Source organism: Perognathus longimembris, chromosome 23 (assembly GCF_023159225.1).
Source record: "Perognathus longimembris pacificus isolate PPM17 chromosome 23, ASM2315922v1, whole genome shotgun sequence".
Classification (NCBI taxonomy): Eukaryota; Metazoa; Chordata; class Mammalia; order Rodentia; family Heteromyidae; genus Perognathus; species Perognathus longimembris.
In genome coordinates, this window is record NC_063183.1 from 36,280,360 (window position 1) to 36,305,195 (window position 24,836).

The window sequence follows — 24,836 nt, forward strand, 5'->3', positions numbered from 1 at the left end:
TCCTGGGCCTTGGACTCAGGGCCTGAGCACTGTCCCTGGCTTCTTCCCACTCAAGGCTAGCACTTTGCCACTTGAGCCACAGCGCCGCTTCTGGCCGTTTTCTGTATATGTGGTGCTGGGGAATCGAACCTAGGGCCTCGTGTATCCGAGGCAGGCACTCTTGCCACTAGGCTATATCCCCAGCCCTTGTTTTTTGTTTTTTAATTCAACCAAAAGTTTTTCTTGTAAGGACAGAAAAACTAATAAAAGCAATAGCAACATCCTCCAGTAAAGCAGATGTAGAGTCTCTAGGTGTAGATTAGTGAGGCACAACCAGCAGACTCTCCTTCGCAGAAACAGGAGTGACACATGCTGTCCAGAGAAACCAGAACTCCAAGGCATGACCAAGAAGCTTGTTATTACACACTCCACCAGAGCAAGCATAGAACATGGAGCCCTCATGGCAATGCCCATGCTACTTTCTGGGAGGTCTTATCCTAAGCATGCAACCACCAGAGACATTCCAGCCGACAAGAAAAACTCACTGTCTAAATATTGACACAGTGACTAGGAGTCATTACCACAGAAATGCCTTAACAGCACAGGAATCTGGTAACACAGAAATTAAGCTTTTCTCTACCTCCAGTCTCATCTTCAGGCTTTCATTATTTCTGGATTACTGGAAAAGCTTCCTACCTGGTCTCCCTTCCCCGAGCCTGAAGGTCCCAGATCTTTCCTAGCTTACACTCAGATTGAAACCTTCTAAACTCCAATACTCATCTTTGCCTCTCCCCTGCTAAAATCTTCACTGGCTCAGGAAGCCTTCAGGATTTCAGGCTTGGTACCAAGGCTCTTTATGATTCAGTCCCTGTACAATATAGCTCAGAAAATCTTTTAGCCTGGCACTGGGGCTCACACCTGTCATCCTAGCTACTCAGGAGTCTGAGATCTGAGGATCACGGTTCAAAGCTAGCCAGAGCAGCAGAGCCCATAAAACTCTTATCTCTAGTAAACTACTAAGAAAAAGCCAGAAGTAGTGCTGTGGCCCAAGTGGTAGAACACTAGCCTTGATCATAAAGAGACTCAGGGACAGTGCCCAGGCCCTAAGTTCAAGCCCCAGGACTGGTGGGGAAAAAAAAGAAAGGAAATTGTACTTTTAGGTAGTTTTAAGCTTATACACATCTGCAAGATCAATAAAAAGAACACTGGTCCTTTTCAACCAAATCTACTACTAATTAACTTCCATGAGAGCACAAGTTGTATATCTCATGTAACGTGTCTGGCATTAGTTGTATGCAGTAAATTTAAGGAAGTAAAGGAGGAATTAATGATGGGCCCAACTTCTGCTTATCCTTGGTGGATAGAATTCCATCATCACCTGTACTTTCTCTCAAATTGGTTTTTTTTTTCTTTTTGGCCAGTCCTGGGCCTTGGACTCAGGGCCTGAACACTGCCCCTGGCTTCTTTTTTTTTTTTGCTCAAGGCTAGTACTCTGCCACTTGAGCCACAGTGCCACTTTTGGCCATCTTCTGTATAGGTGGTGCTGGGGAATTGAACCCAGAGTTTCATGTATTCAAGACAAGCACTCTTGCCACTAGGCCATATCCCCAGCTCTCTCTCGAATTCTTGAATAAAAGTTAAGAGCCTTTTTGCTAGAGTTTTCTTTGTGATCTGAAATAAGGTCTTGCTATGCAGCTCACTCAGGCCTCAAACTCACAATAATCCTCCTGCCTCAGTGCCTTTAGTCTAACAAGCCCAGGCATCTTCCAGAGCTATGTGCACTGCACACTGCAACAGCACTTGTAGCCAGGAAATAAGGACGCTCTTATTACTGGGCTACTCCCAACTGGGTGGGAAGAGGCAGTTATCAGGCTGGGGTCAGCCTAGAACAAGGCATGCAAAAAAGATAGGAAAAGGTAGAAGGCCAACTTCCTGTGTTCTACAAGCATGTCAGATAGCACAGTATCATATACATAAGGACGATACACGGCTATAAGAAACTATTTAGGAAAGATCATGACATGAATACAGGAGGAATGTTTGGTAGTCTCCAAGTCAGAAAGAAAAGTATTTTTACAGGGAAGATTCTCTCATTCTTCAGAGAAATCATCTGTAAAGCCAGCTAAGAACAAGTCCAAACATTAATTTCCTAAACACTTACCACACATAATTCAAAATCATCACCAAGTAAGCACAGCAACAGAGCTCAAATCCACTCAATTTTGAAGGCAAGATCTCTAGATCATTTGGGGTTTACCTGGCTGAAATGAATGAAATTCTCTGTCTGGCTTGGCTTTCGCACTAAGTCTTAAAAACAAAACAAAACAAAACAAAACAAAAGGTAGCTCACAAATGTCGTTGGGGGTAACATTTTCAATTAGCAAAATAAGTCTATTTCCACAACAAAAAGGAAGGAAGGAAGCAAGCAAGGAAGGAAGGGTGGGTCCCAGGTAATTGTAGGGTGAGCTATTTGTAGAGGGATCATTTGGGCCTAGGAGTTTTAGGGCCAGCCTGGACAACATAGTGAAACCCCACCTCTTAACAATAAATTTCTTTTTAACTTTAAAGAAAAAAATTTCAGGGGCTGGGAATATGGCCTGCTGGTAAAGTGTTCGCCTCGTATACATGAAGCCCTGGGTTCGATTCCTCAGCACCACATATATAGAAAAAAGCCAGAAGTGGCGCTGTGGCTCAAGAGGTAGACTGCTAGCCTTGAGCAAAAAGAAGCCAGAGACAGTGCTCAGGCCCTGAGTCCACGCCCCAGCACTGGCAAAAAAAACAACCAACAAAACAAAAAAGATAAAATTTTCACTCTAGGTTTCATTAGAAAAGACAGTAATACAGCTTACAAAACAATTCCAGGACTATTAGAAGACAACTCCTGACCCCATCACAGCCTGCCTATTTAGGTAGATGACTGCCCATAACTGGTGACGTGTGTAGTACTTATTGACTACAACCAGTTGTGAAATCAAGGCTCATTCACTGCCATTTCAGTATCTTCTCTTTGAGTGAGACAACACATTCAATGGCAAAAGAACTTACAATGGTCTCTGAAGTGATAGGAAATTGCAGAAATGATGAAAAACTATTTTTTTTTAAAGCACATTTCTCACTGGGGCTGGTGGCTCAAGACTGTAATCCTAGGGCTGGGAATATGGCCTAGTGGCAAGAGTGCTTGCCTCCTACACATGAAGTTCTCGGTTCGATTCCCAGCACCACGGAAAACAGCCAGAAGGGGCGCTGTGGCTCAGGTGGCAGAGTGCTAGCCTTGAGTGGGAAGAAGCCAGGGACGGTGCTCAGGCCCAGAGTCCAAGGCCCAGGACTGGCCAAAAAAAAAAGACTGTAATCCTAGCTACTCAGGAGGCTGACACCTGAGGATGGCAGTTCAAAGCCAGCCCAGGCAGGAAAGTCCAGGAGACTCGTATCTCCAATTAACCACCTGAACACCAGAAGTGGCCCTGTGGCTCAAATGGTAGAGCACTAGCCTTGAGCTAAAGAGCTCAAGGACAGTGCCCAGACCCTGAGTTCGAGCCCCATGACCGAAAACACACACACACACACACACACACACACCTCAAAACAACATAAAGGGGAAAATACAGATTAAACATGCATTCGTTTGAACAAGACAATTCCACCTAATTTTCTGAGATAGTTGAGCTGAAAATGCCATCCAACCAATACTACATATCAATGCCTAACGGGGCAGTACTGTAAAGAAAGACACATACACACACCTAAAACCACTAGGCTTAGCATGACTCTTGTCCACAGAGGTTAAGAAGAAAACAACACAAAAATCTCTAAAATTCCAGGACACATATAAATCCCTAAGTATACCAGTATTTGTTTTAGAAAATTATATTTTTTCCATCTGCTTCTAGCTCCACAAACTCTTCTTCTTTTTTCTCTCGTGTGTGTTTGCCAGTCCTGGGACTTGAACTCAGAGCCTGAGCACTGTCCCTGGCTTCTTTTTGCTCAAGGCAAGCACTCTACCACTTGAGCCACAGTGCCACTTCTGGCTTTTTCTCTCTATAGTACTGAGGAATTGAACCCAGGGCTTCATGTATGTGAGGCAAGCACTTTACCACTAGGCCACATTCCCAGGCCACAAACTCAACTCTTAGTTGGAATAAATAATACCTGCACTCTGTCTATATGAACATTTCTCAGTCACCAGATTCTCTATCTGAGGCCCACTGAAAAGGACCCATGATCCTCTCATAGCTTTGCACTGAAGTGGGCATAAGCACCTTGAACAAGTACTATTTGTATAAGAACTCATCTTGAACAGGTACTATCTGTACATGAACTCACCTTAAAAGGTACTATCTGTACTTTTACTTACATCTTGAGGAGAGACTACCTGTGCATGAATTCACCTTAACAGAAGTTACCTGTACAAACTCACCTTGAAGCTATGAATAAACTCACTTTGAACAGAGACTACCATACATGAATTCACCCTGAACAGAGACTGTTTCTGCTTTCTAGACACCAGAATAGTAGTTACTCAACATATAGTACTGTTTTTTCATATTGTTTTCATATTGTTGGGTTTTTTAAATAGGATCCACATAGACTTATAGCTATGCTGCTCAGTATTCAAATTTTCTACTGGGGGTTCTTTTTCCTTACAATTTAGCTCAGTGGATTAGTGAAATATTTGGGGGCAATTAGAACAAACTCTAGACAGCAAATTGTGAATGAGAAGTAAAAAAAAATCAAGTTCACACTTTTGCTTAAGCATATAATTATATATACTGTTCAGAATGTAGAATGACAAGATCTCATTCAATATCTGCTGTTCCATGTAACCTCTGATAATTAGGTAAAGGTGTAATTGACAACATACAACATTTAAAGCCATGGTGTACCATTCTGTCTGGAGCAAGAGACATCCAAAGCAGTTATCTGCTTTAGCCTTTTGCCTTCAACACCCAGGTAGTCAGAATGAGAGTAACTGCATTTTAAAGAATGTCATGAATTCTAACAATTCTGAGAAATCAAGCAGAAGTATTAAAGGGAAACAGAGAAGGGCAGAAGAACTAAAATAAATATTAGAAGAGTTCTTCTGTTAAATTGTACACACTTCTTGCTTTTCTAAAACCAAATACTAGGGCTGGGGATATGGCCTAGTGGCAAGTGCTTGCTTGCCTCATATACATGAGGCCCTGGGTTCAATTCCCCAGCACCACATATACAGAAAACGGCCAGAAGCGGCACTGTGGCTCAAGTGGCAGAGTGCTAGCCTTAAGCAAAAAGAAGCCAGGGACAGTGCTCAGGCCCTGAGTCCAAGCCCCAAGACTGGCCAAAAAAAAAAAAAAATTCCATAAAACCAAATACTAGTAAGTTCATCTCTTTCTAATCAGTAATGTCTCCCTTCTTCTTTGTGACCAGAGGGAGACACCAGAATGGCCTGGACACGTTTGTCCTAATCATCAGGGACACTACATTACCTCTCCCCAAGAGAAGCAACAAGCAGCAAAACCAACCATCAGAAATGCGTTTTGTTTCATCAGCATCAGCACATATATGTTCTGAAACTTAAATCTGAGGTAAATTGGTTGTATAACTTTTGGTTGTATAACTATAAATTATTAAATGTGCCAAGTTTTTATTTAACTTTAAAGTCCTGCTGGTAATGGGTTCAAACACAGAGCACCCTCAAGAGTGACAGAACCTTTCACAGACCTTGCTCAAGCCCTAGCACTGACTACAGGGCTGCCCACCTCACAGATGGGCCCCAGCTGCCCTTACTTGCTGCTTGCTTTCTACACACATCCTCCCTCTTCCAACAGCCGGACTCCCAACACCAGGATTCTACCTTAGCCAAGTGTCTGAGAGTTCCCTGAGGTTTGACCTGCATTCCTCTTACCAGGAGTGACTGGGCATCTTTTCAACAAAATCCCATTTTAGTTTCCATGGAACGTGTGCTTGTAGCCTCTGCCCATTTTTAATAAGGACGGCCAAACTTACTATCTGTGTACAAGAGAAATCAATTCTCTGTGAAGTCTCAATCATCCCTCCCCACCTACCCTCCCAATCACACACATAGTCATTTGGCTTTTGGCCTTGGTTGGGGAGGGGAAGGTATTCTCACGCATTTTACACCAGTATCTCCAACCTCTTAGAAATGAATTCTCAGTCTCCCTGTCTCACAGTGGGTGCAGCAAGCTGTGGTTTATCAGGGCACCTACGGGTTTCTGATACAATGAAAGACTGAAAGCCACTTCCCTGCAGCTTGTGATCACAGCATGCACACACTTTCACTGATGGGCTGAGATCTTATGGGGAAACTGTATTTCAATTTTTTAAATTTAAAGACACTTTAAATGGCACAGCAGCACACCCCGGAGCCTGTGACCACAGTCCCATCCTTCCCCTGTGCTGCATATAAGGCACCACCGGCAGAGTTACCCCTGAAAGTCCTTCCTCTTCACCCCTTACCCTCACCACTCCTCTTCCCTCCTCCTCCCCTAGGAACAGATGACTTGTGTGTGCTACCTGCTCCAGTAAAACAGCATCCACCTTGCCCAATCTCTCTCTAAATTGCCAGTGTTATTTCTATAGGCTGTAAGTCTGCTCAGTGTCTCCTCTGCTGCTTTTGTAAAATCCTCCTATCAGGCACACAAAGTCTGGGGTGGCTTAGTCTCATTCAGCACCTCATATACAGAACCCTCACACCTGACACTGGACCAATCCTACTGTCACTCATACTCCAGTCTGTAATCTTTCATTCAAGGGCTGCTTATATCTAAAATGTCACCACCTCCTCCATCTGCCACCCCCCCAGCACTTTTCTCTGGTGAAATCCTAGCTGTTCTTTAAAACCCGGCTGAGGCGTTCCTTCGCTGGCGCAAGTTCCCTATTGCTGCACCCAGGAAGAGTACATTCGTACCTTCTAAGGTGTACTTTCAGTTTAGGACATCTGAACAACTGTTTTAGGAAATTTCTGGATATCACTCTCTGCTTCTGACCGTCATTAGGTCCCTACTACTTACTACATGAAGTTCAAGTTCCTCATCAGGAAGTACAATCCAAGCCCATCTTCAAGCCCCTGATACCTCTTAAATCATCTCTCCACGCCCAACTCTCAAAGCACTAAGACAGTCATCTTCCTGTTTCTTCTCTCACCTGAACAGCTTACTTTCCCCTCCATCTTCCCATTTGGTGCTCACATTCCAAGGTAGAATGCTAAGATTTAAACCTGAATCTAGTAGTAACTTAATCAGACAGTAGATCCCAGGACTACTGAGCCAGGAAGGTCAGAAGCCAGCACACTAGAAAGAGTGAGAAGCAAATCTGGTCTTGTCATAGCAAATGTTGAGAGTCATCTTGAGTACAACATGGGGTCTGCCCAGGAGCAGCAGTTTAGGGTGCCTGGAAAGACAAATTTCTACAATACAGAGTATGACAGCTCAGCACTATGTGCATACACATCAGATACACAGAAACACACATCCCAATGCAGTAAAGGCAAGTCTCTGAGATTCAACCAAAGACACAAAGAAGCTGATAGGGCTCAATTCCGGCTTCATGCATGCTACACTGTCATAGCTCCCAATTCTTTATGGATGGTTTGCCTTTGGCAAGAGCCTTGTTTTCTTCCTTATAAAAGCAGAAGTCTTGGGGAGAGAAGAAAGAGGGAAGTGGTGAGAGGTGACTGCTGGAGGAGCCGAGCAGAGCTGAGCAGGACCTGAGGCCTGTGGGGAGGAGAGGCCTAAAGCCTGAGGCAAGGCCTGCTTGAAGGAGGACTAGGAAGTAGCTTGCTCCCTTGGAGGTTTGGAGGTGGAGGCTGCTCTTGGGTCTAGGTTCTGGGCAATCAGCCCCAGACAAGGTAGTCCCAGGTCAGTATTTAGATGTCAAGGCTGTTCTGGTTCTGGGTCTGGGTTGTAAATAAAACTCCTTTGCCACCTTTAGCGGTGCCTTCGTACATTTTCTGGCTCTCGGGTCATTACAGTTAGTCTGCCATTACCTTGACCTGTGCTCACTGTAAGCTGGATGTCTGATGACCCTAAAAAAAAGCAAAAAAGCATCTGAAATCAGTAGTACAGGGTCTGGCATGAAGAATTACAGGAGTATATTTGGAAGTTTGGTGTCTTACTTTTCTTTCTGTATGAGTTCAGTCTCAAGAGATGCCTGGGTATCAAAAGAGGTTTAAAGAGGGTGAGAATGGATAAGACTTAAGTTTGATTATATCCTACTTCTTATTGGAGATGATGGGTAGATGAGTTATCTGGGGGGGTCTGCTATCTTTCTATGATATGTAATATGGCTTTTGGAGCATGTCTTAAGATGTCAAAGAGCAGAGTTGTAATTCTAGTTGCTTTTTTTGGCTCAGGGCCAGCACTCTACCACTTGAGCCACAGCACCACTTCCAGCTTTTTCTGTGTATGTGGTACCAAGGAATCGAACCCAGGGCTTCATGCATGCTAGGCATGCACTCTACCACTAGGCCACACTCCCGGCCCATCTAGTTGCTTTTTAGGCATATATTAGTCACAAAAGAAGTCTTAGCATATACAGACAAAATGTCTGCCAGCAGGACAATTAAAAATCAGAAGCAAGCTGGGTGCTGGCAAGGTATGCTTGTAATACTAGCTGAGATCTGAGGAGAACAGTTGGAAGCCATCCTGGGAAGCAAAGTCCAAGACACTTATCTTATTAACCATCAAAAAATTGGAAGTGGAGCTGTGGCTCAAAGAGGTAGGATGCTAACTTTGAGCAATAAAGCTCAGAGACAGTGCCTAGGCCCTGAGTTCAAGCTCCATGGTCAAAAATCAATAAACCAATAAATCAGTAATTTAAAAAAGCAGTCTTGATCAGAAACAAAGGCTTCTTTTAGTCATAAACTCACAAGTTAATAAAAGCACAGGTGCAGAATATAGTCTTTTTTTAATATGAGGAGGAGGATGGCGTTTGGATCTCAAACTTTGAAAACTGAATCAATAGATAGTTGGGATTTTATATGTCATGTCTGGGAATGTGACACTGAATTTTAAAGCCCTGAAAACTGCAGCTGACACAGCCTGCCAGGGTAGCAAGCTGCCACCCTCCCCTGGTTGCCATGGCAACTGCAATACTTGAGTTAGGAAGAGGCAGAGCGAATGTCTGCCTCTGAGAGAGATTTTGTTGCCATGTCCATTAAAAATATTAAAACCTATTTGTATGACATCTGCATCATTTAGTTAACACTTTGGAATGATTAAAAAATAGACTTAAGACATAAAAATTAGTTTACCCTTTCAGAGGGGTTCAAAAACACCTAATAGATGCTTGCTACAACTGAAGCTCAGCACCCATCCCTGACCTCTCAGGTTCAACCAGCTACTCCCCTGTGTAGAGTTGCCCCTCCTTTATTCCTCCTTTACTTTTGAGACAGGGTCTAAGTAGTCCAGGCTGGTCTCTTAACAGTTGTTGGTCTGCTGTTCACTTGCTTGAAGGTAGGGCCTCATCCTTGCCAGGCAGGTATTCTACCACTAACCCACTCCTCTACCCTTCCCTGCTGGCCTCAAAGTCACAGTCCTCTTGCCTCAGCCTATGGAGTGCTGAGATGACAGGCATGCCCATCACTCACTCCTCTGGATCTCACACTGATGACACGGTTCCCATACACAGGCATCTGACTCTGGTCAGCTACTGTGGCAGAGTTCACTCTCAGCCATCTTTATACAGTGGTATGGAGAACGATACATGTGCTTAGGTGCTAGGAAGCTTAATGACGACTGAACCACAAATCCTGTCAAATTATAAATCTTGCCAAATTATGTGGTGACCCATGCATGTAAGCTAAGACTGGGAGGACTGTGATTTGAGGCCAGCCTGGCCAAAAGTTCTCAAGACCCCATATCTCAACCAATAAAAAGCTGGGTGTGATGATATGTACCTATCATTTCAACTAGGCAGAAAGCATAAATAGAGAAACCTGGTCCAGACCAACCACGATAAAAAGTAAGACCCACTTAGAGAAAAAAACAAAAACAAAAACAAAACCTGAAGCAAAAAGGGCTACAGGGGAAGTGGCACTGTGGCTTGAAGTGGTAGAGTGCTAGCCCTGAGCAATAGCTCAGGGACAGTGCCCAGGCCAGACCCTGTTTCAAGCCCTATGACCAAAAAAAAAAGAGAGAGAGAGAGAGAGAGAGAGAGAGAGAGAGAGAGAGAGAGAGAGAGAGAGAGAGAGAGAGAGAGAGACTATTTTTAGCTGGATGCTAGTAGCTCATACTCGTAATCCTAGCTACTCAGGAGGCTAAGATCTGAGGATTATGGTTCAAAGCCAACCCCGGGCAGGAAAGCCCATGAAACTCTCATCCCTAAGCACCTTGTGGCTCAAAGAGGTAGAGTGCTACCCTCGAGCAAAAGAGCTCAGGGACAGTGCCCAGGCCCTGAGTTCAAGCCCCACAAATCAACAACCACAAAAGTGAGGTTAGCGTCATTCAAACCAAGGAAGAGATCCATGCAGTGGCTCATGCCTGTAACTCTAGCTACATAGACATAGCACAATTCTGAGATGTAGAATACAAGGATATTCAATAAATCTTTAAGGGGAAATATCAATGACCAACCTTCCTGAACTACATCCACTCTACTTCCTCAAGTATGGATCTATAGGGGATGGGAATATGGCCTAGTGGCCAAGAGTACTTGCCTTGTATACATGAAGCCCTAGGTTCGATTCCTCAGCACCACGTATATAGAAAACGGCCAGAAGTGGTACGGTGGCTCAAGTGGCAGAGTGCTAGCCTTGAACAAAAAGAAGACAGTGACAGCGCTCAGGCCCTGAGTTCAAGGCCCAGGACTGACCAAAATAAATAAAATAAGTATGGCTCTATAATCTGGGCCTTCTGTAGCGTGGCCAAGAGACCTCTAGTGGTTGTCTGTGGTTCACTACAAGTTTTAATATCTGAAGGTTGACAGACATGGAGGACATAAGCATTTAGACCAGGAAAACAACTGGACCCTACAATAGACAAGTCTTTTGGGAAGATAAAAATGCAATCAGTTTATCCAAATGTGATACATAGGAAGAAAGCAATTGTCTCCTAATGATCAACTTCATTGTAAAAAAGTACAATGTGTTCCATGTCCAAAAACTCAATCAACGCTTATTACTTTGAAATACAATGCTTGACAGGCCACAAAGGAATAAAATATAATTTTGGAAAGGAAGAAAAGAAAATTGCCCTCCTTGATAAATTCAAATCCTAGAAGATAGGAAGAAGAGACTCTTTCAATATTACACTCACTGTCAAGTGTTGAGGGCAGTTATTCATGTTAAGCCGACGGCAGAGCTCCTTCCATTCAATGTCGGTTGTGCTGGAGAAGAGCCACTGGTACAAAACCACACTGAGCATTGTACTGGACTTCACTGGGTACAGACACAGTTCAACATCTTCCTGGCTGGACAAATTCTGAACTTAGTAAAGAATCATTGTTTGCTCACTACAATTAAGGTGCTAAAATTAAAACAACATACATATAATAAATGGATTTAGGAAACAAGGCATAATTTGAATCCACATAAAAATGTGATATTGAATGGAATTGGGAGAGATGATGGAGAACAATGGAAGAGACGACACTGATCAAGATACACAGTGGACATAAATAGATACGTTGAATTGAGACCCTCTGTCTACCTACTTGAAGATAATTTTTTTTTAAGCCACACCAAGTTACCATGTTTTCATGTCTTAACAGGACATATGACAGACACAGCCAACCATTAGCTGGGAGTGCAGTGTCTAGGATACACAACCCAAATATGATACCTCTACAGCTCAATACAGACACAGAGGCAGCTTGGACCCCAGGACACCACCAAGAAATACATTCTCCAACATGCCCATCAATAGCTCCCCTTCACTGGGGCAGTCAGGAAGGTGAAATGAGAGGGAGGCGGAGACTCTGGCAGAGACTTGAAGCTGAACCAGAGTGTGCAACACACAGTGGTTTCAGGACCTCATTGCCTTCCTGGGAAAGTTAAGCAGATAGGAACTAGGTGCTTGTCTAGGAACATGTAAATTAATAGAGAAAAATACTTGACATAAAAGTGTCAGAGACATTGGTCCTCATAAACACAATAGGCCCATTTGATAGCACATTACTTGTATTACTCTATTTATTTTGTGTCAGTATTAGAACTTAAACCCAGGGCCTTTCATATTGGCTTAGCTTTTTTGCTCAAGGCTGACTTTCTGCTTACTATTTGAGCCACATCTCCACTCTGGCTTTTTTTTTTTTTTTTTCCTGGTTAATTGGAATAAGAGTCTCTCAAATTTGTCTTCCTGGGCTGGCTTTGAACCACAATTCTCAGATATCCACCTCTTCAATAGTTAGGAATTATGGGTGTGAGGCACCAATGTACTTGGTCCATTTTAGATCTTTACATAATTATCCATTATGTTAAAGTGGCTCAGAATGTGAAACATTTTTTTAGAAGTGCTCCACTGCATTTGCTAAAGGTAAATGAGTATGTGTTTGTTACTCAGCAGTAGAGGGAGGAATCTGAATCTGATTGCATTTGCCCAGGTCAAAAGAGCCCAAAAATCCAGGGCAAACCTTGAGCTGGGGAGACCACTCCAAGAAAAAGCAATGGAGAGCAACAACCAATCCAATGGCCAAACATGACATGAATCCTTTCTGATATCATGCAGGCACTGTTAAGAGGGAAAAGTTTCAAGAAAATATGGTCAAGACAGGTTCTCCCCTGTATTCATATTACAGATTTGGTTGGAGTTTTTTTTGGCTAGTCCTGGGGCTTGGACTCAGGGCCTGAGCACTGTCCCTGGCTTCTTTTTGCTCAAGGCTAGCACTCTGCCACTTGAGCTACAGCGCCACTTCTGGCCATTTTCTGTATATGTGGTGCTGGGGAATTGAACCCAGGGCCTCATGTATAGGAGGCAAGCACTCTTGCCACTAGGCCATATCCCCAGCACCATATTACAGATTTGAATAGAAGGCAACTATGAACTATGACACGTGATCATGAGTCAGTATATAAATTGTGAGTCTATAAATTACTAGTGCCTAACACAATCTGGTACAATGCACAAATCTTGGATTCTCATTGGGGAAAAAAACTACAGAAAAAGACAATTTCTGAGATACAAGGTCTTGAAAATGGACTGTATTGACCATGGTTAGAATTCCTAATTGTATCAATATGACAATGACAAAGTACACATCAGAAAAAAATGGCTCGCAAATATGGAGAAAAGAAATTAAAGGCTGTGTGAAACTACAGCAACAAAGGCAAAAACAGTCACCAGCTCTTAAATATACAAGTGAAATGAAGACAACAAAGACAAAAAAAAAATCACCTGTTAGTAAAATGAAAGGCTGCATGAAAATATTGCAACAAAGACAAAAACAAAATCCTATAAAGTCTTGAATCTGGAAAATGGGTCTGTGAGGGTCTGTGTGTTGCTTTTCACAGATCTGAGTACTGAACTTTTCATAATAATTTAAAGTACCATATACTTCTAAAGAACCATTATGGCAAGCAGAGAAAATGTCCTTGCCAGATTTAAACAAAAATTATGAGGGGCTGGGGACATGGCCTAGTGGTAGAGTGCTTGCCTCGCATACATGAAGCCCTGGGTTCGATTCCTCAGCACCACATATATAGAAAAAGCCAGAGTGGCACTGTGGCTCACGTGGTTGAGTGCTAGCCTTGGGCAAAAAAAAAAAAAGAGCCAGGGACAGTGCTCAGGCCCTGAGTTCAAGCTCCAGGACTGGCAAAAAAAAAAAAATTGTGAAATTGACATTTTTAGACCTGTTTTTATATAGCTAAACAGAATTCCATCTCATTTAAGAAAAAAATTATAATGAAGACTGTTAAAATGTTATCAAATGATGATTCATAAGGCTTTATTCCAAAACCAAATACATGTGCCAAAAATACATAAAAAAGCAGGTCTACATTTCATAAAAAAAAAAGGCTCTCCCCATCATAAATCTGTAAAACTCAAAGTATACTCTTGCCCTCTTAGACTTAAAAATTATTTTCCTTCTTCAGGAATTACATGAAGAAAAAATATCACTCAGCAGAATTTCTACAAGAGCTAAGGATTTAACACACAGCTAAGATGAAAAACAAGCCTGTAGAAGAGTCCAATAGGGAAAAATGAACATTTTCAAAAGCTTTTTGGAACCTTATTCCAGCCCCTTCTGCACTAAGCTCTCTTCCTCCACCCTCCCCAAAACAATACGTCACTTTAACTGTCTATCAAAATAACTCTTGCCCATTCTACCTGCTCACACTCGGAGCTGCAGCTTTTCCTGGATTCACTGTTTGGTGACAAGCTGCTCAGAGAGCACCTATCAAAACCAGTACGACTGCCTGCTCCTCTCTTCCTTCCTCTCAGGGCACACTGCTGTCCATCAGGAAAATTAATGGGTTTGTTGTGTATGAAAGAAAGCGACATGGCATCAGTGTCTGGCTGGTCTAAATAGCTTCCATCAGCTCTTCATTCATGCCAAGTGTGCTCACTGTCCGGAGACATGACAAAGCTCCACTTCCTTTGGATTTTTCCCTCACTATTCAAGATCAGCGTAGCTGAGCTGTGTGTCAGAGAGTCCAGGGAGGACAGAAGAGGAAACCCTTCCCTCTCCACAGAAAGAAGCTAGTGGACTGGGAAGTTGGCAGGAGGAAGCCAGGGGAGATTTGGATGCAAGAGAAGATCCATGCTCTTGGAGAGATTATGTTAAAGCAACACCATCTGAGAGTGTGCGTAAGCCTGAAAAACGGACAAGCAGGACTATTCCAGAGGACAAAACATCTATACAACAGTATTTCTCATGACTGAAATATTCAGTGAATTTGTAATGAGCTCTGAACACTGTGGTCAGATGAACTGCTATCATTGAATGACAAAAGTCCTATGGCAAAGGAGCCTTCATCCTCACAGACCATCCTAGCAAACACTATGGGATTACCAGGACTACAGAGACATTGCAAGGAATAGACATCCTGGCCAGGGACGTGCCAGACGGAAGGCATTTCAGCTGCTGAAGCTGACAACCTCCACCCAGAGATTCTAAGTACTCCACTTCAAGCCAACCACTGCCAGGTAAGATGTCATTTCCTAACTTTAATTCATAGCTTGTGTATTAAAATGAAAGCTGCTGCTGCAGTGAAGTACCAGCAGGTCTGAATGCATGCACCTCTTTCTCTCTCAAGCTCCATGGAGCTTTCTGAGGTAAACACTTGTTTCTACGTGGCTGCATGAACGTGTCAGTCCTATCCAGATAGCAACACGTTTTTCACAGGAATCAAACTGTCTTCATCTTAATTTTTAAAACCCCACTTTTGTCTTATTTAGTAGCTGAGAAAAATACATGAGGAGAACATGCAGGGTGGTACAAATGAGCCACTCACACATGTTTTACTTAACATTCAAAAGAAATGTACTTGCCAGGGCACTGGTAAAACAGAAAAAAATCATATGCATTTTTAATATTTTTATTAATGTAAAAGAACATAGCTGGACAACTAAATATTACTGTAGCCTCCCCCACCAAAAATTTTAAAATTAAAAAAAAAAAAACCACTGTGATTTCACTCTTATTCACATTTGCTAGCAGAAAACCTGTCTACCTGCAAGACATCAGGCATATTTTTGCTGCTGGACAATGAGGACTTTTTCTGATTTAACAACAGAACAAAAAGATGTCTAGTGCATTAAAACTTCAGAAGTTTTCATTCAGATTAAGAGTCTAAACTGGAGAACCAAGGAAGCCATCAAAGAATTTAAGAGGCCAGTGCCTTTTAGAAGTCCTACAAGTCACTTCATAATGAGATTTTTCTAGGCACTATCTTGTGAAAAAGACCACAGATAGGACTTGTCAGATCTTTTTCACCTAGCAATAGTTGAATTCCCTACATAAAAATTCAACTACATTAAATCATTTTCATGTAAATTCAACTGAAAAAGTTGGGTTCAAAATCTTATCATAAAGAATCTCTGTAAAATCACAATTCTAGCCAGGCATCAGTGGTTCACACCTATAATCCTACATACTCAGGATACTGAAATCTTGAGAATCCTGGTTTGAAGCCAGCCCAAGAAAGGGAATCAGTGAGAATCTTATCCTCAATTAACCACCAAAAAAAGAAAACAGAAGTGAAGCTGTGGTTCAAGTGGTAGAGCACTAGCCTTGAGAGAAAAGAAGAGGTCAGGGACAATGGCCAGACTTTGAGTTCAAGCCCAGAATATACACAAACACACACAAATTACAATTCTATTAGAAGGCAAGACATAAGAAAAACAACAAAGCAAAGCACAGAGATTTTCCAGCCCAAGAAAAATTATCAAGGCAATTTTTCAATTCTTTCTCTAAAACAATCTGAGGGCTAGAGAATGTATCTCAGTGATAGATGCTTAGCATGTACCAGGTCCTGGGCTTGATCCTCAACTCCATTAAAAAAGGGGAGGGGGGGAGGCAGGTAGGTGGGGGAGGGCTGAGAGGAAAGGAGGGAGAGAGAGGGAAGGAGGGAGGGAGGAAAGGAAGGAAAAGGAGGAAAGGAAGAGAGAGTAAGAGAGAGGGAGGGAGGAAGAAACCGAAGTTCATTTCATTTCACTGAATTTTTTCAAATCTTTTCTTTTTCATTTTGATAAATATTATTTTATATTACAGGCACACAGGCATTATGCCTTTGTGTTCCTCACCTATGAGTATCTCCTTCAGTCTGTCTCAGTCCTGTATGAAAGTATCATACTGAAAAGCAAGAGGATGGTATGATGGTAGTTTCTTTATAGAAACAGAGTATATGCTTCAGCTATCTATCCTTATGATGACACCTGTTATCATATAGCCTTAGACTCTGTGGTCATTTTAAATCATGCAAAAATTATAAATAAGCTCCTTATTTCAATTAAGAGAAATCTAGGTACATGGATCAAAACAGGGCCCATTCATTTACTGTCTCTGTTGTTAAAAGTCATTTTGTGGGGCTGGGAATATGGCCTAGTGGCAAGAGCGCTTGCCTCGTATACTTGAAGCCCTGGGTTCGATTCCTCAGCACCACATATATGGGAAACAGCCAGAAGTGGCACTGTGGCTCAAGTGGCAGAGTGCTAGCCTTGAGCAAAAGGAAGCCAGGGACAGTGCTCAGGCCCTGAGTCCAAGCACCAGGACTGGCAAAAAAAAAGTCATTTTGTCTGAAATAACAAGCATCATAATTTTCTATGTAAAATTAGAAACATACCTAAAACTCATTTTATGCATGAACATTTCACTTAAAGGATTAACATTACATAACATTTTAATTGCATTAAGTGTATATCTACTTATATTCATATTACATTAGCTTTCAAGTTTTTATGTAAAACTTTTGAAAGAATTTTTCAATCCAGTATAATCGTAAAGTGTTAAGCTTAATTTAATGAAGTAATTCAGCTAGCTGGTATACTTGTTCCTTGTTAGGGTTAATTTCTTTCTGAAGTGACCAGTTTGAATAAGGATATCGTCAGTCAAGAGGAGGCAGTTCCTCACCAACTGTCTGCTGCTAGGAGAGAATCGTCTCTGGTTGTGGTGTCACAGCCTGGGACAGGGGAGGCAGCCCTCATATCAAACCCAAGATTCCACCCTTTCAGTGTGAGCTCACTGCAGAGATGCTGAGCGCTATCATTTCAGTTATCACTGAGACTCCAGACAGAACTGTGACAGGAACCAAATTAGGAAAGATGTACATACTGTGTCACTTTTACAGTGAAGTACCATTTCAAGTTTATTTCATCAATGATCTGAGAGAGGGAATACCATCATGCTGGTTAAATCTAGGTGAAGATAAAATGGAGTCCTGTAAGCAGGCAGACAACAGTGGCACAGAAGACTGCAATCCTAACTACTCAGGAGGCTGAGACCTGAGGATTGCAGCAAAGTCCATGAGGCTCTTACTGCCAATTAACCACCAAAAAGCCAGAAGTGGAAGTATGACCCAAATGGGAGAGTGGTAGCCTTGAGCAAAAAAGCTCAGGGACAGTGCCCAGTGCCTGAGTTCAAGACTCCAGACTGACATAAAGCAGAAATAATAACAATAATAATAACAGCAGCAAAAACAACAGTGAAGGAAGAAGAGGAGAAGGAGGAGATGATGGTGATGATGGTGGTGGTGGTGGTGGTGGTGGTGGTGGTGGTGGAGGAGGAGGAGGAGGAAGAGGAGGAGGGTCCAAGGTTTACAGCCTTTGTCTGAGAAACCATATCAGAATTACACATCTCAGGAACAACTATGGTCATTCTTCTGGGCACACACAGTAACACAAACAAGATAAAAATATTTTAAAAAACATGAACAATTATAGAAACAAGCACGGGGGGGGGAGGAAAAAAATGGCTCATACCTACAATCCTAGGTACTCAAGCTGAGGGTCAAGGTTCAAAGTCAGCCCAGGCAGACAAATCCAAGCCTTATTGGGGGGGGATGGGGGGGTGTCGGTCATGGAGCTTGAACTCTGGGCCTGGGCGCTGTCCCTAAGCTCTTCAGCGCAAAGCTAGTGCTCTGCCACTTGAGCCACAGCGCCACTTCCAGTTTTCTGGTGGCTAATTGGAGATGAAGAGTCTCACAGACTTTCCTGCCTGGGCTGGCTTTGAACTGTAATCCTCAGATCTCAGCCTCTGGAGTAGCTAGGATTACAGTCATAAGCCACCAGCGCCAGGCTTTTTTTTTTTTTTTTTTTCTCCTGTTCTTGATCCTCTCCATTTCCTTTTTTTTTTTTCTTTTTTTGCCAGTCCTGGGGCTTGAACTCAGGGCCTGAGCACTGTCCCTGGCTTCTTTTTTGCTCAAGGCTAGCACTCTTCCACTTGAGCCACAGCGCCACTTCTGGCCATTTTCTGTATATGTGGTGCTGAGGAATTGAACCCAGGGCTTCATGTATACGAGGCAAGCACTCTTGCCACTAGGCCATATCCCCAGCCCCGCCCCTTTTTATTTAATGAATACATTTTTTGGAAATAGGAATTAAACTACTATAATGTAGAATATGTGACTTATCAAAAATAATTTAAATACAATTTCCACTACTATCTTGAAGCTTTGAGAATGATTAAAATATATCCAACAATCAGCAATATTATACCAACAACTTTCCATTTCTCAAAAAAATAAAATCAAGAAGATAAGTAAATTCCTTTTGCAACCATTGCTATATATGCCTAGCTTTCGAGGACAAAAAGAAATCAAGCCTTTATCTGGCTTTCCTAAACACAGATAATTAGGCTTCCATTAACAATTCAGATCAATAGTGATTCTAGGTACCACGTTTACATATTAAGCAGAGCTAAAATCAAGTATTTGATTCAAGAGCATCCAATCAAGCAGTTACTTCTCCCTGTTCCTGCAGACCCAGTGCCACCTAGCGTTCAGGACAACTCCGAAGTCAGGGCCAGAGCTGCTATACTTTATAGGCATATACCAAACTATACTAGAGGCACACACCAAACTTGACCTACAGGCATATACCAAACCACACTGCCAAAAGAAAGATAGCAAGCACATCACATGCCGAACTTAAACATCCAATACTGAATAGTATAATTTTCAAAGTTAATAAACTATTTCTAATTTCAGGTACTTCTGTACTTAGCAGAAAATGTATATGTTAATAAAGAAAATGGAAAATGGTTATCCAAAAGGTCACAAGTTCTTTAGAGGACTAAAACACAAGAAAGAGAAAAAGGGACTTTGCCTCACCAATCTAAAACGCTGCATCACGTTCGAAGAAAGCCACATTCTTCTCAGGGTTATGCTGTGTGAGTAGAAAGTAAGAAACTAGTAGCAGGGTAAAGAAATTTTAGCACACAGTAGATATGGCAATTGCAATGCCCAAGAAAGTAAGTAAACAGGCCACTTCAGAAGAAATCAGCAAGTGAAGAAAAATACACAGAAGACTCAAACCACTTACAAGGGTTTAAATCAGTTAAATGAAATGCAGAATCATAAGTCAATGGACATGTCTACTGGGCTAGCCTGAGGGTTTTTTTGTTTGGGGTTTTTTTTTGTTTGTTTGTTTTGTTGTTGTTTTTTGCCAGTCCTGGGGCTTCTGGCCTTTTCTATATATGTGGTGCTGAGAAATCAAACCTAGGGCTTCATGTATAGGAGCCAAGCACTCTTGCCACTAGGCCATATTCCCAGCCCCAGAATGAGATTTTTAATTGCAAACATTTATGCAACTCTTTACAGCCAAAGATTCTCCTAGCAGACCACACAATTGGCTGCAGTAAGTCCACATACAGTCACAAGTTAACTTCATTGCACTTATTCAATTCTAGCCTCCTAGATCTTTTAGACAAAGAGCTGATAAGAATGGAAATTAAGGGGCTGGGAATATAGCCTAGTGGCAAGAGTGCCTGCCTTGGATACACGAGGCCCTAGGTTCGATTCCCCAGCACCACATATACAGAAAACGGCCAGAAGCGGCGCTGTGGCTCAAGTGGCAAAGTGCTAGCCTTGAGCGGGAAGAAGCCAGGGACAGTGCTCAGGCCCTGAGTCCAAGGCCCAGGACTGGCCAAAAAAAAAAAAAAAAAAAGAATGGAAATTAAGGGGGCTGGGATATAGCCTAGCGGCAAGAGTGCCTGCCTCGGATACATGAGGCCCTAGGTTCGATTCCCCAGCACCACATATACAGAAAATGGCCAGAAGCGGCGCTGTGGCTCAAGTGGCAGAGTGCTAGCCTTGAGCGGGAAGAAGCCAGGGACAGTGCTCAGGCCCTGAGTCCAAGGCCCAGGACTGGCCAAAAAAAAAAAAAAAAAAAAAGGAAATTAATTAGCCATATTTTACCTTCACTTCCTTTTGCCCACCTTGAAAAAAAAGCACTTATAAGCCCATGATTAGACAAAATACAGGTAATAATAATTCATTAGACTGGCAAAATTATTGAGCATTATCAGTCCTTGAAAAGAAGTGAATGTCATTTGCAAACCTATTTGCTATATTCATCATCTACCAATAACACTACCAATGACTGAATCTCTCAATTTAACATTTTCCCACCTCTTTCAGACTCACTAGGATTCTCAATCTGGTTTAGACATTCAAAAACATAATATACCAAGAGGAATGAGGATAGAAGTCAATACAAAGTCAAAATCATGGGGAAGAGAATTCAAAACAAACTGAATTGTTTTCTCTGCTTGTTAAATTTCATCCTATAAACATTTGTAATGCAGAAATAATATGTTTTGTTGAGGCAATTCAAGAGTTGTTGTAAGGAAATAATACAGAGCTCTCTTACACACTTTTCCCAGTTTACTCCAATGATAACATAGTGACATATTGATCCACCAATCGTATTCAGGTTGCCCTAGTTTTATTCACCCACATGTGTGTTTATCAAGCACTGTGCTGTTAAAGTGGAGATCATGCATCTACCACCCAAGTAGACATTCTGATCAGTATCAGCAAGTACGACGGGGTTGACCTCCCACATAGCCCCATACTCAACTCTCAGGTACCACTAAACTACCCCCCACACACATATCCTTGAAATTTCATGCCATTCCCTCCCAGAAAGCAGTGTCTGTACACTCAGTCCCTCGTGACTTCCTACTACTGCTCTGCAGCTTCACATCAAGCTCTGATGGCAGCTAGTCATGGGAGGAATGGGTTGATATCATTGGTAACGTATTTTGCTAATATTTTTTGGAAGACTATCCAAAAGTATCAACAGCAAAGTTTTGGTGTTTAAGTGCATTCAGTTTGAATAGGTGCACATCCACTACCATGTACATCTCTCACTGTAAGGGAAAAAATAATAGATTCTAGACATCTACAGAGTTTCATAAAAACCTAAGTACTGATTCCTCTTAACTCAAAGAAAATGCTTATGTTTCTAAAACCAAACTTAGAACAGCAAGGTTCGGCATTATGCACTAATCTCAGAGGCTTTTCAGTTAGTCATTCCACATCAATACACAGGGATCTTGACTTATTAAAGAAATGTCATTTTCGGGGCTGGGAATATGGCCTAGTGGCAACAGTGCTTGCCGTGTATACATGAAGCCCTGGGTTCAATTCCTCAGCACCACATATATAGAAAAGGCCAGAAGTGGCGCTGTGGCTCAAGTTGGCAGAGTGCTAGCCTTGGGCAAAAAAGAAGCCAGGGACAGTGCTCAGGCCCTGAGTTCAAGCCCCAGTACTGGAAAAAAAAAATGTCATTTTCACTGGGCACCAGTGGCTCACACCTGTCATCATAGCTACTCAGGAGGCTAAGATCTGAGAGTCATGGTTCAAAGCCAGCCTGGGCAGAGAAATCCATGAGTCTCTTTTCTTCAACCATCAGAAAAAAAGTGGTGCTGTGGCTCAAAGTGGTAGAGTGCTAGCCTTGCGCAAAAGAGCTCAGGGGCAGCGCCCAGGCCCTGAGTTCAAGCCCCACGACGGACTCCCTCCCTCTCTCCCAAAAAAGACATAAGAAATGGCATGTTCTTGCAAATCTTTCAAAACACTGTCTACTAGTTGAATTTAAAATCCAAAGCACAAAGAATGAATGAATTGCCAGTTTTAAAGCTGCAATTTAAGAAATGACAAGACCTCTACACAACTTCCTTCATAGCACTGAGCAGCAGCACACAACTGGAGCCTACCTGCAGAGCTCAGAAGGACACTGAAGTCTGTTCCCCTCTGCGATTCACCACTCTCAGTGTTGATCTCTCCTTCAGTATCCTGGTATCGATCCCAGTTGGAGACGACCTTCCTTTTCAAGTAATTTCCCTGCTCATCATTCTCTTCTCTATAGGTGTCTGAATCACTGTCATCTTCAACCTGCAATCATTAGAAACAAATCAACAAGCAGGCAAACCGTGACCTTAGGAGGCTTCATACTAAAACAAATAAAATCCAAAATGCAGGTATGACAGTAGAGTAAATTTATAGACCAGTCTGTCCCAGGGTATTGAGTCCCATTTACCAGAGTATTCTTACAGTGGATTGTCCTATGAGCACTGAAAAGAAAATCAGGCTGATTCCTACACGAACCTAGCCCTGTGCACCCAATGTCCATAGCTGCTTTATTCCAGTTTAGATAATCCGCTGTAGAGTCTTGCCCTCCAAAGACTTCAGGATTGAAATCAACCCTCTTTAAATTTTCAGATTTTACAAGCAAGTTTCATAAATACACTTCATGAGCTGAATGTGGGAGCCCTGCTTTCAGGCACTCTATGCACATTTCCAGTCTTGGCATTAAAAGAGAGCAAGCAGATTGTGAGAAACTCTACAAGGAACTTAGTTTCATCAACAAATAAACCTTGAAGGGAAAAATAGGTGGGAAAGAGGAGAAGGAACCATAGATCAAAGGACAGGCTAGGATGCAGATCAGCAGAAGTCGGACTCTGGTCCCAGCACTAAAAGACAAATATGGTGGTGTTAAAAACTGCAAGTCAACTGAGGAAATGTGGAAGACGATGTAACAGATAGACTGGCAACCTTGCTGTGTGCTATGATACTTGTATTATGAGTTAATGCTCTTGTGTATTAGATACAAACATTAAGCAGTGGATGAGAAGGTATGACATGGACTGGCTCCAGACAGTGAGAGGACAGGAGTCCACGGAAACTCCCTATACAATTATTCTGTCCATTTTTGCATGTTTGAAATTTTTCATTATATAGTATTAAATTTCTAAAAACAGAGGTGCCTGTACAACTGAAAGACAGTTCAAAAAACTACCCCTGGGCTGGGAACATGGCCTAGTGGCAAGAGTGCTTGCTTCGTATACATGAAGCCCTGGGTTCGATTCCTCAGCACCACATATATAGAAAAGGCCAGAAGTGGCGCTGTGACTCAAGTTGGCAGAGTGCTAGCCTTGAGCAAAAAAGAAGCCAGGGACAGTGCTCAGGCCCTCAGTTCAAGCCCCAGGACTGGAAAAAAAAAGACTATCCCTGACTGGGAATGTGGCTTAGTGGTAGACTAACTGCCTAGCATGCATGAAGCCTTGGGTTAAATTCCTCAGTACCACACAAACAGAAAAAGCTGGAAGCAGTGCATGGCTCAAGTGGTAGAGTGTTAGCCTTCAGCAAAAGAAGCTCAGAGACAGTGGTGCCCAGGCCATAGAGGAAAAAAAAAAATGTCCCAAAGATAATAAAAACCCTTTTCAATTAAAAAGCTAATGAGGGCTGGGGATATAGCCTAGTGGCAAGAGTGCCTGCCTCGGATACACGAGGCCCTAGGTTCGATTCCCCAGCACCACATATACAGAAAACGGCCAGAAGCGGTGCTGTGGCTCAAGTGGCAGAGTGCTAGCCTTGAGCAAAAAGAAGCCAGGGACAGTGCTCAGGCCCTGAGTCCAAGGCCCAGGACTGGCCAAAAAAAAAAAAAAAGCTAATGAAATATACTAAAGCGAACAGATGAAAAAGTTAAAAAGCTTATTAATGCAGAGACAAGTGTACTGCAGAAAATTATAAAGACAAGCAAAAATTAAAATTAACACACCCCCCCCCAGAGAAAATCCCATCCCCAGCAAGTACCATACCACCTTAGTGCACATATTTCCAGGTTTTTCTTTCTTTTGTAAGGGTATGAGGAGTCTCAGCTGTGCAGCCCAGGCTAGCCTCAAACTCAAAATCCTCCTGCCACCACCTCCAAGTTCTAGGCTTACAGACAGCACCACCACACCAGCCCCAAATCTTTATCCATTATATTTATGCATACTATTTTCTTCTTGGTAATCACATTGTTTTCCCTTAAATTCTGTTCGCTACCTTTTCATGTCAATAAATTTCTTTTCATATTATACTAAGGCTCCTTTTTTGTTTGAGACCAAGGTAGCCTCAAACTGAAGATGCTCCTGTCTCTTAAGGACTGGGATTATAGGCATGAACCACCATGCCTGGCCTAGCCAGACTATTTATTTCTAGA

The 24,836-nt window shown here is 42.4% G+C and overlaps 1 protein-coding gene across 1 annotated transcript in view; it reads right to left on the reverse strand.

Annotated features, from left to right (window-relative positions):
* The window catches only part of Aven (apoptosis and caspase activation inhibitor), a 48,849-nt gene that overhangs the window by 20,952 nt on the left and 3,061 nt on the right, over positions 1-24,836 (reverse strand). The window contains exon 2 of the mRNA XM_048333184.1: positions 22,567-22,744. The gene's annotated coding sequence lies outside the window, so the exon portion shown is untranslated. The remainder of the gene's footprint in view (positions 1-22,566; positions 22,745-24,836) is intronic.